This window comes from Rhinatrema bivittatum, chromosome 2 (assembly GCF_901001135.1).
Source record: "Rhinatrema bivittatum chromosome 2, aRhiBiv1.1, whole genome shotgun sequence".
Classification (NCBI taxonomy): Eukaryota; Metazoa; Chordata; class Amphibia; order Gymnophiona; family Rhinatrematidae; genus Rhinatrema; species Rhinatrema bivittatum.
Genome location: NC_042616.1, coordinates 72,190,831 through 72,204,573, shown reverse-complemented (window position 1 = coordinate 72,204,573; position 13,743 = coordinate 72,190,831). Strand labels below are relative to the sequence as shown.

At 39.7% G+C, this 13,743-nt stretch overlaps 1 protein-coding gene across 7 annotated transcripts in view; it reads left to right on the top strand.

Moving 5' to 3' along the window:
* Positions 1-13,743, top strand: part of NKTR (natural killer cell triggering receptor) — a 369,410-nt gene that overhangs the window by 83,221 nt on the left and 272,446 nt on the right. The gene's annotated exons all lie outside the window — the stretch shown is intronic.

Genomic DNA, 13,743 nt, shown 5'->3' with positions numbered 1-13,743 from the left:
CCACAAACAGGCCAGGTTTTCAGGATATCTCCAGTGAATATGCAGATAGATTTGTATGTACTGCCTCCATTGTATGCAGATCTGTCTCATGCATATTCAGTGTAGATATCCTGAAAACCTGGCCTGTTTGTGGCTTTCAAGGACTGGAGTTAGCCACTCCTGCACTAGGCTATTCCTTCACTCACTGTTGATCTGAATAGTATGTACACTTTTATATATGGTACAAAAAAACTGTTGGGATTTGAATTGTTGGAGAAATGCTCTGACTAGATGGGAAGAACTGCAGGAGTAGGTGGGACCAGAACTGCTATGATGCAACTTTTGGTTTTAAGAAACTGGTCTCAAATGCAATGAGCAGCAGTACCTACAGATCCTCATTGGTTTATGAGTTAATAAAACAGAAATAAATAGTAAGGAAAATGTCTGTCAATATTTTGCTTTTGTTAGTAAGATTAAGCCCAGTGCAAGTGAATGGCAACTAGTGCACACACCAAAATTGAAGACCAAACCATGTTAATTCTAAAAAATGTCTTGTTCTGGTATGGTTAACATTTTGAAAGCTATGGTACTAGCAGCATTTTTATAGATTTTTCAGTTGGCAAAGTGAACCAAAAACAGTAACAATTGTGATTTTTATTCAGATTTCAATTTCTTTCCTTTGGAGGTCTTGGTATTCAAACATTTTGGAAAGTCTTCCTACTTAGCCTGTTCTGTTCCCCATTATGTTTCTTAATAAGTGCTCTGTGTGGATCCTTATGAAAAAGTCATGCAAGCATCACAATGATTCATACCTTGAAATGGACACATGGAAGAAATTTTTAAACAATTAGTTGGTATGTTCTTTAAAAAAAAAAAAATAATAATAATAATACAAGACGTACTAGGCATAAGACCAGAAGTAACAGAGCCAAGGAATAGGTTATTTAATATTGTGACGAATCTAGGTAATACTGCTATTATTTTTAATAAGTAGTTTTCGCTGAACCCATTTGCCCATTTTGATAGATTTGTTTGTATTTTGCTCTATACACACGTCTTCCTCTAATCTAGAGTAATCCATTGCTCCCTATTTTCAGAAGTTTGCCACTACCTGTAAATGGCAAACTCATTTGAAAACAGGATCAGTTTGATAATTACATTGGGGGAACAATACTGTTAATTTTTTGATAACTTGACAAAAGATTACATTTTTCTAAAACAAACTAAATGGAGACAGGAGAATTGTCATCTGTTTAAGAACATGAAACTCTTATGATGCAGGTGAAGTTGCGAACAGAACTACAGTAGGCACAATTGACTTTGTCTGAAGATCATCATTTAACTGAGCCGTGGAAGTGGATCGTGACTGTACTCATCATCGAAAAGACCTGAATCTTTTAGCAATTTCTGGTGGGGTAGAAGCTTTTCACTGCCTATAATTAGCAGTTTCCATGGTACAGAGCCCCATGGATCCCCCTCAGTTTGTTTTGGTCCACTGAGACCATTGGATGTATTATTCCTGAGGCCCTGCAGTGCTTTAGAAGTTATTTTACTTCAGATATTTCTGCCTGAAGTAAAATAATAATAATAATAATAAGTAAAAGTGGAATTGTATTAGTTATGCATTTTTGTACTTCCTAAATTTTATTTTCTTCTTAGGATATTCTGTTAGCCAGTTACACGTTATTTTTCTCTTTACCTCAACTATGCCAGCAAGCCATGCAGTTGAATTTTCCTTCTCTTCAGACAATCTCGTATTGAGGAAAATTTTGTTGTTTTTGACTTGTTAGTTTTTCCTTACGATATTTGAGAAACAGGATATCACCTTCAAGTTCTGACCCAAGTGCAAACAGAAAATATCCATAACTGACCATCCCATAGTTTGCTGCAGTTGTCTAGGACAAGACCTCAACTACTCTAGATGTGATGTGCACCAAGACATTGCCTGAAGCAGTTCAGGCCTGATAGGATATACTCAAAATCTTTCTTTCCTGGTAAACAAATCCAACTCATTAAAGCTGTACTCAAAAACCTAACAAAAGGGCCATGGAACCAAAGAAACTGCTAGTTGCCAGGCTGCAGCAAAGAGACCTTTTTAACCTCTTGAGGTCCTTGGTCCGAGGGTAGGCCCAGGGCTGTTAATACTTGCATAACAGACTGTAAGGTAAGGACTGAGCCTTAAATGGAGGCCATGGCACATGGAAATGATTCATTGCACAACTGCAAGAGCCCAGAGGTGCAGGAGGTTACATATCATCCAATGTGGCTATCTCTGGAAGTGAGCTCTGCCTTCCAAGCATGGATGCCACCATACCAGTCTCCAGAGGTCCAATCAAGGTTATTAAAGAATGACTTCCAGAATGCTTAAATGCCACTCCCCTACAGGGTTATCCCCTATGCTGGCATCAGCAATTTTCAAATCAGAATTAGACAAAACAGTCACAGATGTGTTCATGGGAAACAGTCACATCAAGATCCTGGCATTGAGTGTATCATTCTGTCTCATGTTGAGCAATCCTTTAGTTATATCACTTTTGTGCGAAGCATGTCGGCACCAACATTCATCTGGCATCCTAAATCTGTCTCAATAGTAGCCACATAATTTTTCGAACAGGGTCAGCGTTTCTTGCCCCTTATTATGACTCACCCTGGAAGCCCAAAGAGCCAACGTCTTTGCCATCAGTGACCATTCAGTCTCATGCACCTATTGAACTAATGTTCTCAAAGTCTGTCTGAGGAGTCATGGTACCCTACATATATCAGTGAAGTTCTCTTTTGGAGTATTCCACTGATCTGTCACAGCCCTCTCCTCTTACAGGCTAAGTATTCATCACCTGAAGACATATACTTTTTAAATTTTGTTTAAAAAAATGGGTAAGACTGTCCTTCAGGAGGAGAGTGAACTCATTGCACTTCTTCTTGGTTCCCACAAATACATGATGCCCTAAATAGCTGGGGGCAGTGTCCATCTACCCTCTGTTCCAGGAGGTATAGAAGAGGATGTGGGAGACAGCATCCAGAGTACTTTCCTGTTTGTAAGGAGGTGGACATGAAGTGCTTTGTCCAGGCAATTGTAGGATTTGACAAGCCCCATTTACCACACCAAGTGGAGGTCATATCCAGTCTCAAAAGATTCAAAACGTCAGTAACCATATCTCAGTACTCCCTTGATGTGATTATCAGTTGTACATAGCTTCTTTGAAATCTACATGATACAATCTTTATTTACAATCCTGGAATCAGCCCAGATATTCACTGAGTTTCTCCTTCAAGAGAAACAAGCAGAATTTTGTCACTTGATAAATACTGGTGAAATGTAAAAACCTGGTCCATATAAAATGTAATGCTTTTGAATCTGCTTGAAAAGCCTCTGCCACGACATCTGCAGAATCTTCTCAGGCCTTCATGAAGATGCACAGAAAAAAATATACAGACATGCCATGAAAGTGTAGAGATTTTCATAAATGGCATATCTTTAAACAGAAATATAAAGGAAATGATGGAACTCATGAAAGAGAACATTCTGTGCTTCAGACCTTATCCAGTGCCATCACTTAACTACCCTTGACATCTTGAGTTTTTCATTGGGCCATGTAGGAAGCAGTTTTTCCATCAGACAGACCTCAAGGACTTTCCTTCATGATCAAAGGGAATACTGAGAGCATAAAGTTATTTTGTAGGTCATTTGTAGGTCATTGAAGAGGATTTGTAAGTATTGCTTTGCTGGAAAGTTTTGTGAGTTAAATCTTGGGGGAAAAGAGATTGGGTGAATTGATATTCAATGTGTATGTGAGATTTAACAAGAAAGCTAGGTCAATTTTCAATTTCCACTCTGCCCTACCCACCCCAAATACATCTTTTGATTTATATATGGTTATCCCAGCCAAGAAGACAGGAGGGGCATTTTTCGCAAGAATTGAAATAAAGCAAGAGAGTAACCCAACCTTTATCAATAGATTAACTGTTACTTTTGCAATGGCCCCTTGCAGGTTGTTGTAAAACTAACAAAATAAATCAGATACATTTAAATTACTTTTTGAGACTGTTCTCAAATTATAACTATTTACAGCAGACACACTTATAGACTTGTTTGTCATGCACGATTATCTTGATTATAGTGTAAGCTCTGTGGAGCAAACATTGTCTTAAGTTTCTCTGTCTAGTGCTGTGTATATCTAATAGCACTTTAGAAATGATAAATAGTAGAAATAAGTTTATAGACAGTTGGCCTATTGTAATCTGTTTGCTGATCCTCTAGATTGTGAAGGAAGGCTACAGATTACATCTGTTTGAAATCTCTCCAAGCCACTTGCCTAATAAAACTGAGTATTGGGATCTGCTCAGATTGCAAATCTCCTCCCTCTTTCAGGCTAGAGCAATCAAGCCTATCCCGTTTTAGAAGAGGGTGAGCGAGGATTTTACTTCAGATAAAAACATATTTTTGACCCATCCTAGACCTAAAGGCCTTGAACAAATTTCTAAAGTGGAAAAACAAGATGGCTTTATTTGGCTCCATAATTCCCCATTAAACAAAGGAAACTGGTTTTGTTGCTGGAATCTAAAGGAAGTGACCATCCTCATAGGAAAAAAAATAGCAGTCATAGTTTTTTTGGTAGGGAAACCTTTTGACCTAACCTCAGTAGCACCCAGTATTCACAAAATATTTTGCAGTCATCCTTGCATTCCTATATGTGTAATCCAAGAGTTTGCGTTTTTTCTTACGTAGACAATGGCTTGTCAAGAGTATATCTCTGGCAGAGATGGATGAATCTATGCAGATCACCACCTGAGTGCTATTATCACTGGAGTTTATCATCCACTACTCCATATCTAATCTGAAACTTATATCTCAATTGGATTTTAATGGTACTGTCCTGGACTCAAACTCTTATCTCCCACAATGAGCATCAACAGACAAGTTTATCATGTTGAGAAGGTTGGGCTTTATTGCTTCCACGGTTCATATAACTCCCAAAGTATATCTCCTTAACAAACAAGCCCAGTGGTCCTAATGTCCCACTCAGGGACGTCAGTCTTGTGGCTTTTCTTTTCCAGTTTGATCTTTGGGTTTACACTTCTAAATTTCTTCTTTCCAAATTGTCTTGGCCACAGGAGGAAGTCAGAAGGCAGACTAACTGAAAACATGTTCTCTCTTCATTGGGCAATAGGTATTATGTTGTGCATACTCACATACCTCTGGTATCCAAAACTTGATAAAACTCAGAAGGTACCAGGGAGCTGTGATCTGTATAGCTCCCTTTCGGCCAAAAGAGATTTAGTTTCCATTTCTTTGGGATTTGTCTGAGGAAACCAAATTCAGTTTTCTCAGATCTGATCACAGAGATCTGAGAACATGTGCTGCACCCAAGCATCAAATCCTCTGGCTGTCATATCCTAGATGTTGAGGAGGATGCGTTGTACTTACAGAGTCTCTGACCAGATGTCTTAGATCTGTCTTATAGAAAGGAATCACCCAGTAAGTTTTATGGCTTTAAGAGTCTGTGGTTTGTGATCTGCTATGAGGGCAAGTTTCTGTATCTTCTCATATGCCACACAAAAACTGCTTGAATACATCTTTGACTTCAAAACCAGCTCTATTAGGGTTTGCTTCTGAACAATTGGCACATATCACCAGTATGTAGAAGGAAATCTCATTTTTGTACAGTCTTTAGTTGTTTGATTCATGTAGAGCTTGCTTCAGTTGAAGCCTCCTGCAGTGTCCTGGAACATGAACATGACTCTTACTAAACTGAAGAAAACACTCTTTGAACCACTTGACTCTTATGAGCTCATGTACCTAATTTAGAAGGTTAAATTTTTCTGATTATTTTAGCCTGCAGAGTCTTACATCCAAATTCATCTTAAAAGGTTAAGAGGATGATGCTCTGTACTCATCCTAAGTTTCTACCTAAAGTAATGTCAGATAACTATCTTAATCATTCTGCCACCATTTTTCCTTAGCTCACATGTACATAAAAGTGAAAAGTCCTTTTATTTCCTGGATTGCAAGAAAGCTGTCGCCTTGTACCTGGAGCAGATTCAAGCCCATAGTTTTCCATCGATAAGCAAACTGAATTAGTCATTACATGTGGGTGATATTATCTGGCAGCACCAAATGGACTTCTAGAACTTTGAGCTCTGGTGAGCATGTGTGGGAGTTCCCACATGGAAGTTGTCTTGTGAGTTGCCATTTTTGTTCAAGCACAGCAAGGACATGTACTTGGTCTCCGCAGATGATATTTTCTAAATCTTTTAAAACTTTCATTTTCATATTTTCTTCATTTTCCTTTTAGTTGCCTTGCTGCACTGCAGGACCCACAACAGCACTTATCAGTGATACAAAAAAACCCCTTTTGCCTCTTCAAATGGTCAGCAAATACCATGAGCAGATTCAAGGCCTCACCAAATGGTATCCTTATGCCTGTGTACAGATGATCCATGTTCTCAGAGTTCCAGGACACACTGTATAAAGGAACTGCATAAGTCTCTCAGAAGTCACAGTGGATCCTCCTCCCACAGTGCAGTGTCTGCCTTGGGACATGAGTTGAGCAGTAGCTTCTCAAAGACTCCTCCCATTGGCACAAATTCGAAGCCACAGAGTTGAGTGATAGTCACCGTGCATTGAACCAGAGTCTTCATCAAAGAAACATTGTCAGCATCAGCACCACAGTCATGCTTGATGCCCAACACAATGCACTAAATACTCTGTACACTGATGATGCATCGATACATACAGTGCATCAATGCACTTCCTCAATGCATCTCTGCATTGAACTGCCAACCTGAAGGCCCATCTGTATATAGTGCAAAAACGAACGTGGTTGCCCATTCTAAGCCAATCACTTTAATGTAGCTGATGCATGCATCACCAAAAACATCCTCACTCTACAATCCATCAAAGCATTCAATACATTGAGCCCGAACCAAAATCACAGAGCTGCATTTCCTACACAGCTGTATGCAAGCCACTTTAGACCAGCTGCTGAAGGGTTCATGTTACCTTTGCCCCCTGCAATTACCATAGCCCTCATTCCTACTAGGTTGATAGTAGAGGGCTTCTGAGTAGAAACTCAAGGAAAGATATGTTTCATACTGTCACTTCAAAAAAAAAAAAGAGAAGAAAAATCCTCCTATTGTAGTGCAGAAACCTATCCTTATCCCCAAAGATGATGGTGCCTGCACTAGGTCAGAGAATCCCTTAGTTGTTCAACCAGATTGCAGGTCTCGTGAGAATTTTCTCTACCTCTTCATCTGAAGGCATGGAAAGAATAATCCAGCCACTCCTCTCCAGCATTGCTGCAGGGACACATCAGACCGAAGTCCCAATATTGTCGATTGAGATGAACACATCATCAGAACCCTTCCTACTCAATGACAGTGGAATGAACACATCATCAGAACCCTTCCTACTCAATGACAATGGAGTCAAGTCATTCAGAGGTGGTTGACTAGGGCTTTTCCTCTCCAAGGCAACACAGAGAAGCCCCCCCCCCCCCCCAGGTTCACTTTAGTCGTAATTGGGGTCATGGGTTAGTAAACTCACATTCAGCAGAGGGTTCTACAGATACTTTCTAACCCATTTTTGGATATGTCTGACCATTTCTTGCCCCAGAACACCTGTCGTATATGCAAATTTTGTGGAAAAGGTGGGAATGACGCTTGGCATCAGGCTCCCCCCCCCCCCCCCCGCTTAGGAATCTTCTGACTCCTCCAGATATTGGATACCCCATCAGATCCAGTAGCTCTCCCAGTCTACAATATTCTACACTGGTCACAAATGAGAATGTGGGAAACTCCTGTCTCTGGTATTTCTATAACTAGGAACCTGAATCTCAAATACAGAGCTCGATATCTCCGTAGTTCGGAGTCATCCAACTGCCACATCAGTCAGTCGGTGTTGTCAGTTCTGATAAAAGGCTGCTAAACTGTTTTGGCAAATAAGGTTTCCAAAACTCCATACTCTCTGCCCTTAGCTCTATGCACCAGTTCTCTATAATGCAATATCCTCATGACAGTACTCGGAATCTGAAGGCTTTTCTACAATCTCCGGAAGGAGGGTCTTATTACCCACAATCTGTTTTGAAGTCGGAAGAGTACATTCATCACCACCTCCTTTCTATCTATTAATTTTTCGACACCATCCTCAGCTTTAATTGGACCTCTGCATTTGAATTGGCTTAAGGTGAGTAGTATCAGAGATGTTGTCAACAAGAAGTTACCAGACCTACCTGATCTTGGTGATGACTTAAGAAATTGAATATAGCGATCCAACCCTGTCAAGGATCCCTAAGCATCTTCTACACTTACAATCAATTATACTTTCACAGGCGTCAATAGTACCTACCACCCCTTCTGGCCCAGAGTTGGCAACCACTTCTAATTGGACCCTAGCAGTGTGAATGTTGTCAATCTAAGAACAATGAGCCCAGCATACACACTGGCCTAGTTTTTGATTTTAAGTGTAGAAGGTGCTCAGGGATCCTTGACAGGGTTGGATCGCTATATTCAATTTCTTAATTCATCACCAAGATCAGGTAGTCCGGTAACTTCTCGTTGACAACATCTCTGATGCTTCTCATCTAAAGCCATTTCCATTCTGGAGGGAAATAGATCCATATCTTCTTGGAGGGGTGGCACCAAATAACCAAAGATCTCTAGGTCCTCCAAATCATGGATACTATTTGTTTTTCTCCTGGCTACATCCCTTCCACACTGTTTGAATCTTCATCCACATCCAGGTCACTTGATCCTTCGCCAAGAAGTGCAATCACTTCTTCACTGATGAATGATAGAACTAGTCTATTCATCCCTGCATGGACAAGGTTTCTACTTCCAATATTTCCTCCTCACCAAGAAATCAGGAGGATTGAGTCCCATTCTGGATCTGAGATACTTGAAAAATATCTTCAAGAGGAATTCGAAATAAATTCTCTCAGCACTATTTTTATTTACATCTGAAGGTAGGAATGGATGTGTACATGCAATCTGAAGGATGACTATGTTTATATACCCATCCGTCCTTACCATTGGTGCTACCTTTGCTTGAAGGTGGGTTCTTCCTTCTGCCAATAGAAGGTACTACAGTTTGCCTTATCGGCAGCTCCGGGAGTCTTTCCCAAATGCCTTGTATTGTAGCTGTACACCTCCATCACTAGGGGATTCAGTTTTTCTCGTACCTGGATGAGTGGTTAGTCACAGAAGACTGGCTGTCTTTAAAAAAAAAAAAAAAAAAAAAGTGGAATTTTCTAGTCAGTTTAAAAAAGTCAAATTTAGTACTTGCTCAGAGGATGAAATCCATTGGAAAATGGATAAGTAGGTGCAGGAGAGAGTGCTTCTGGCGAGGGATCGAGTATACATTATGATACTTTTCATACTTAAACCACAGACCTTTCAACATGTGACAGCCAGAGTAGTTCTCATTTCATCAGGTCATAGGAGGAGGTAGGGGTAGCCGTTCGATAAGTGTATTTGATTTGTTTTATGAGATGTTTTTATTTGAATGTTTGTAATTTGTTTTATTTTTTAATTCTATGAAGTTGATTTTAGTATATTTATTGTATATTATTTATTGTTGTGAACCGTTACAGTGGACACTGAGTGATGGTATACAAAAGCCAATAAATAAATATTGTGGTGGCCTTTGCACATAGTCCTACTGACTCGCCTTCATACCTGTTATTTACACTGGGCTCTCTGCTCTGTGGGATTATCAAGCGCAGTTCAGGTTTCTAAGGCAAGGGTTACACTGGTGGCAAAACCCCCACTTGCTTCTAGACAGAGCACTACTTCACACTCTTCCTCATCAAGTCTCGCTAGCAACGGACACCTCAAAATGAAGGGATGCTCACACGGGATCTTTCCGATCCTAGGATTCCTAGTCAGCAAGAGAGCCATTTCAGTCTGCTTGGCACTCAGGACGAAAGAATGCTCTATCATCCAAACCTTGCATGCCTCAGTCTAACAGCTTGATTGTTGAATGAACAGTAATTGCTCATCTCTTTGCCTTAAGCTATCAAAGTCATTTTGGTTCCAGCTAGAAAGCTGTCCACCAGAAAGAGCTCTGCTTTTAAATGTATTGAATATTCATAATGGTACTAACATAAAACCTTGGACCCATTTCTTGCCAAGCATTTGATAATGTACTTGTTTCTATTTTCCGTCTTATGCCTTGCTCCAACTTTGGTGAATGTACATTTCAGCACCTTAGCAGTTTACCATGTTCAAGTACATGCTGAATTTATCTATACTTAATCACTGTTATCGAGATTTATGGAAGGCTTGTGCTGCATTAAACCCTCAAAATGAAAACCTGCACTTCATGGGCTTTGCATGCTGTCTTTTCTCAACTCATGAAGCTGTCTTTTGGGCCACTGCAGTTGTTTTTTTTCTTGAGCTCCTAACTGGAAAGTACCTCAGCTACAAGAGTTGTCAAGCCCAAAACTTGTCTACTATATTCTAAACATGAGGTTCTTCCATGATTATGTAATTCCCACTCATCTGAAATTTATACCAACGGTGGTCTCTGCTTTCCACATCTACCTTCCCCCCCCCCAAAAAAAAACAAACTGCATGTCTATGAAAGAGAGAGAGAGCCCTTCATCTCTTGGATTATATAAGAGAAACACTCAACAGCATTGCCAGGCTTTGCATTTACTTGTGTTATACCACCCTAACAGAATTGTCTACCTGGATATCGGAATGCATTTAGCACTGATATACCTTAACAGGGTTGCAAATCACAGACTTGGTTGAAGTTCATCAAGTCAGAACTGTGGCTTCTACTGTTGCTTAACTTAGAAGTGCCCATTGGGGGTACATTTGCAAAACTGGAACTTGGTCATCAGTTCACACCTTTATGTTCCATTGCTGTCTGGATTAACTTCTCAAGGACAGACAGTACATTTGGACAAGCAGTTTTGCATAACATGTTCTCGCAGTAGTCTATTCTCCAAGGTGGGATCTGGGTTGCTTGTTCAGTAATCGCTCCACTGCAACCCTCAATTTGGGACTCCTCACATGTAATGGTAATTCAGCCTGCTTAACAATGGGAAAAGCATGTTTTCGCACAGTAAACAATGTTTCTGTAGGAAAGGTGAATTAACCATGGAATATTTGTCTACTTGCCTGGAGACTAGCTAGATTTAGTTACGATATAGACTGAGGAGGCTATGTCTGCATATTCTAAGTAGAGTTCAAAGCTCCACTAGCTAGGAGAGACGAGTCCATTCATTGCTGCCAATAACATTGCCCACGTTAATGCCTAAATTATCCTATCTACAGAAAATACTATTTACGCTAAGCAAGTATGTTATAGTCCACCCAACCTTTTGACTCCCAATAGACTTGGAAGTGAAGTGACAAAGTGCAACATTTTTAATTGGGTAGCAAGTTATATTTACATCTGTTATGCCCATGCAGGGGCAAATCAAATCCCATGATGTTAGAGCCATAGCTGTGGTGGTTGCCCACTTAAGATGCACAATTATAGGTTGCCCACTCGAAATTTGGAAGGCTGTGGTGTGGAGTTATATCTACACATTCCCATAACATTACTGTTTAGTCACAGTCTCCCAGCTTAGTAATAGGTTTGAGCTGTTTAGTCTCCATTTTCTGTTTGAGTGGTAGAAACCCAGCTTCATACCTCTTAAAGCCCGTATTTATAATTTTGGTAGTCTTTGTTATTAAAAACTTACAGGTAGCCCTTGGTATTGTTGCTGTTTTTTTTCTGTTGAAGTCTTCTTTTAACTAGGAAGTCACACTAGAAAGTAGTAATTGTTTTGAACTGATTGTCAGAAAGTGAGGTTGCTTGCCTGTCATAGGTGTTCTCTGAAGGCATCTGTTCACCAGCCACACAAACTTGTTCACCTCCCTTTCCCACTTCCCAGTGAAAGTTGGTGGAACTGGTGCATTATGGGAACTTTCATACATGTGTGTAGAGGTTTTTGAAAAATTCATATCTAGCATGGTCATGTGACTAGTGAGCTGATGTCTTCAGAGAAAATCTGTTACAAGTAAGCAATTCACTGTCAGTTGCACAGAAAAGATATGATAGCACTACTCATTAGTATGTGAAGTGATATATAAAAGGTTTAGGTTGTATGTCTGCTGAGAGAGGAAACATCCTGCAAAAAGTAGAGAAATGCTATGATGTTTGATAACAAATATTCAGTTCCCTATTGTTTGGTCAGATTGACTGCGTCTGCATGCCTTGAAACAATACTCATGAACTGCTCTCCATTAGTAAATGTGTCAAATTATCATCAATACCCTGGAGCAGTAATTCCCAAATTGTTTTTCTGCTAGGGAATTTTTTTTGGGTTGGACTGAATTTCCTGGACCCCTTCACAAATGGCTGTGACATCTGTCATGTCAAGGAGGTTGCAATATAGAAACATAGAAATGACGGCAGAAGAAGACCAAACGGTCCATCCAGTCTGCCCAGCAAGCTTTCACACTTATTTTTTTTTCTTCATACTTTTCTGTTACTCTTGTCCCTTTAAATAACTTTTTTGGTTCTATTTGCCTTCCACCCCCCGCCATCATAGATAGCAGTGCTGGAGCTGCATCTAAGTGAAGTATCTAGCTAATTGGTTTGGGGTAGTATCCACCGTAATAAGCAAGCTACTCCCACGCTTATTTACCCAGCCTGTGCAACTCAGTCTTTGTTGCTTGTTTGAATACAAATTCTCTTTTCTTCATTCCCCCTGCCGTTGAAGCAGTGCGCTGCGCTGGATATGTATTCTAAGTGAAGTATCAGGCTTGATTGTATGCCATGATCGTTAGTAATCATTAATCCACCAAACAGAATCTCAAATCTATATGACATAGCAGAAAGAGATCCATTTGTAGATCCTCCCTAGTGCACAGGTTTAACAATCCTGTTGGTCTGGAGAAGACTGGAATCTTTGTAGACTGTGGCACCTTTTATTGGACCAACAAAAAATGTAGCTATGAGTTTTCAGCACCCATGCAGGTAACTTCAGATTTGAAGAAGGGTCATTATGTAGAGTGGCTACTTACCCTTCCCCAGAATACAGGACATCTACTTGGTAAAAGCCATACCAAACATTACAACATTTAAAAGGCCAGTCTTCCTCTGCCTCCTCTTCTACCTGGTAGTCAGATCGATCAGCCATAGGGCTGGCTGTCTGGTGACACGGTAAAAATAAATTTCCAATCTTTGAATTAGCTCATCTTTCCCTTCTATGTCTTGTTATCACAAAAGAAGTACTACACCAAGGGGATCAAGCAGCTGAGAGAATATCAGCTCATCATATAACAATGTAATGGCCTAACACTACTGAGCCCATGGTATTGTACCTGAAAGGAAACTGAAGAAGAGTAGTAGATGGTTTATTTATGTTTTATGTATATTGCAAGCCTTCTGGTCATAATATTTGCTCCCAGTGGGTAACAATTAAAACAAAAAAATCAGATATAAAATATTCATAAAAATCAAAACAATATTGCAAAGATAGCCAATCCTATTCCATTAAACATGACAAAACACAAAAACAATAATAAGAATATGAGGTACTAAAACCATATGGCATTCAATCATATTTCCAATTGTTCAAAGGGCTGATGGTATTAAAAAAAAAAAAAAAAAAAAAAAAAAAAAAAAAGATTTTCTAAAAGACATCCTCAAGATGAAGATCGAGAGGGAGGGCCTTCCACAATGCTAGACAAGCAATAGAAATACTTTTGCCCAGTTTTTGGTCAAAAAGGCCATTCTGACAAGAACAGTCATTTTTCTAGTTGAAT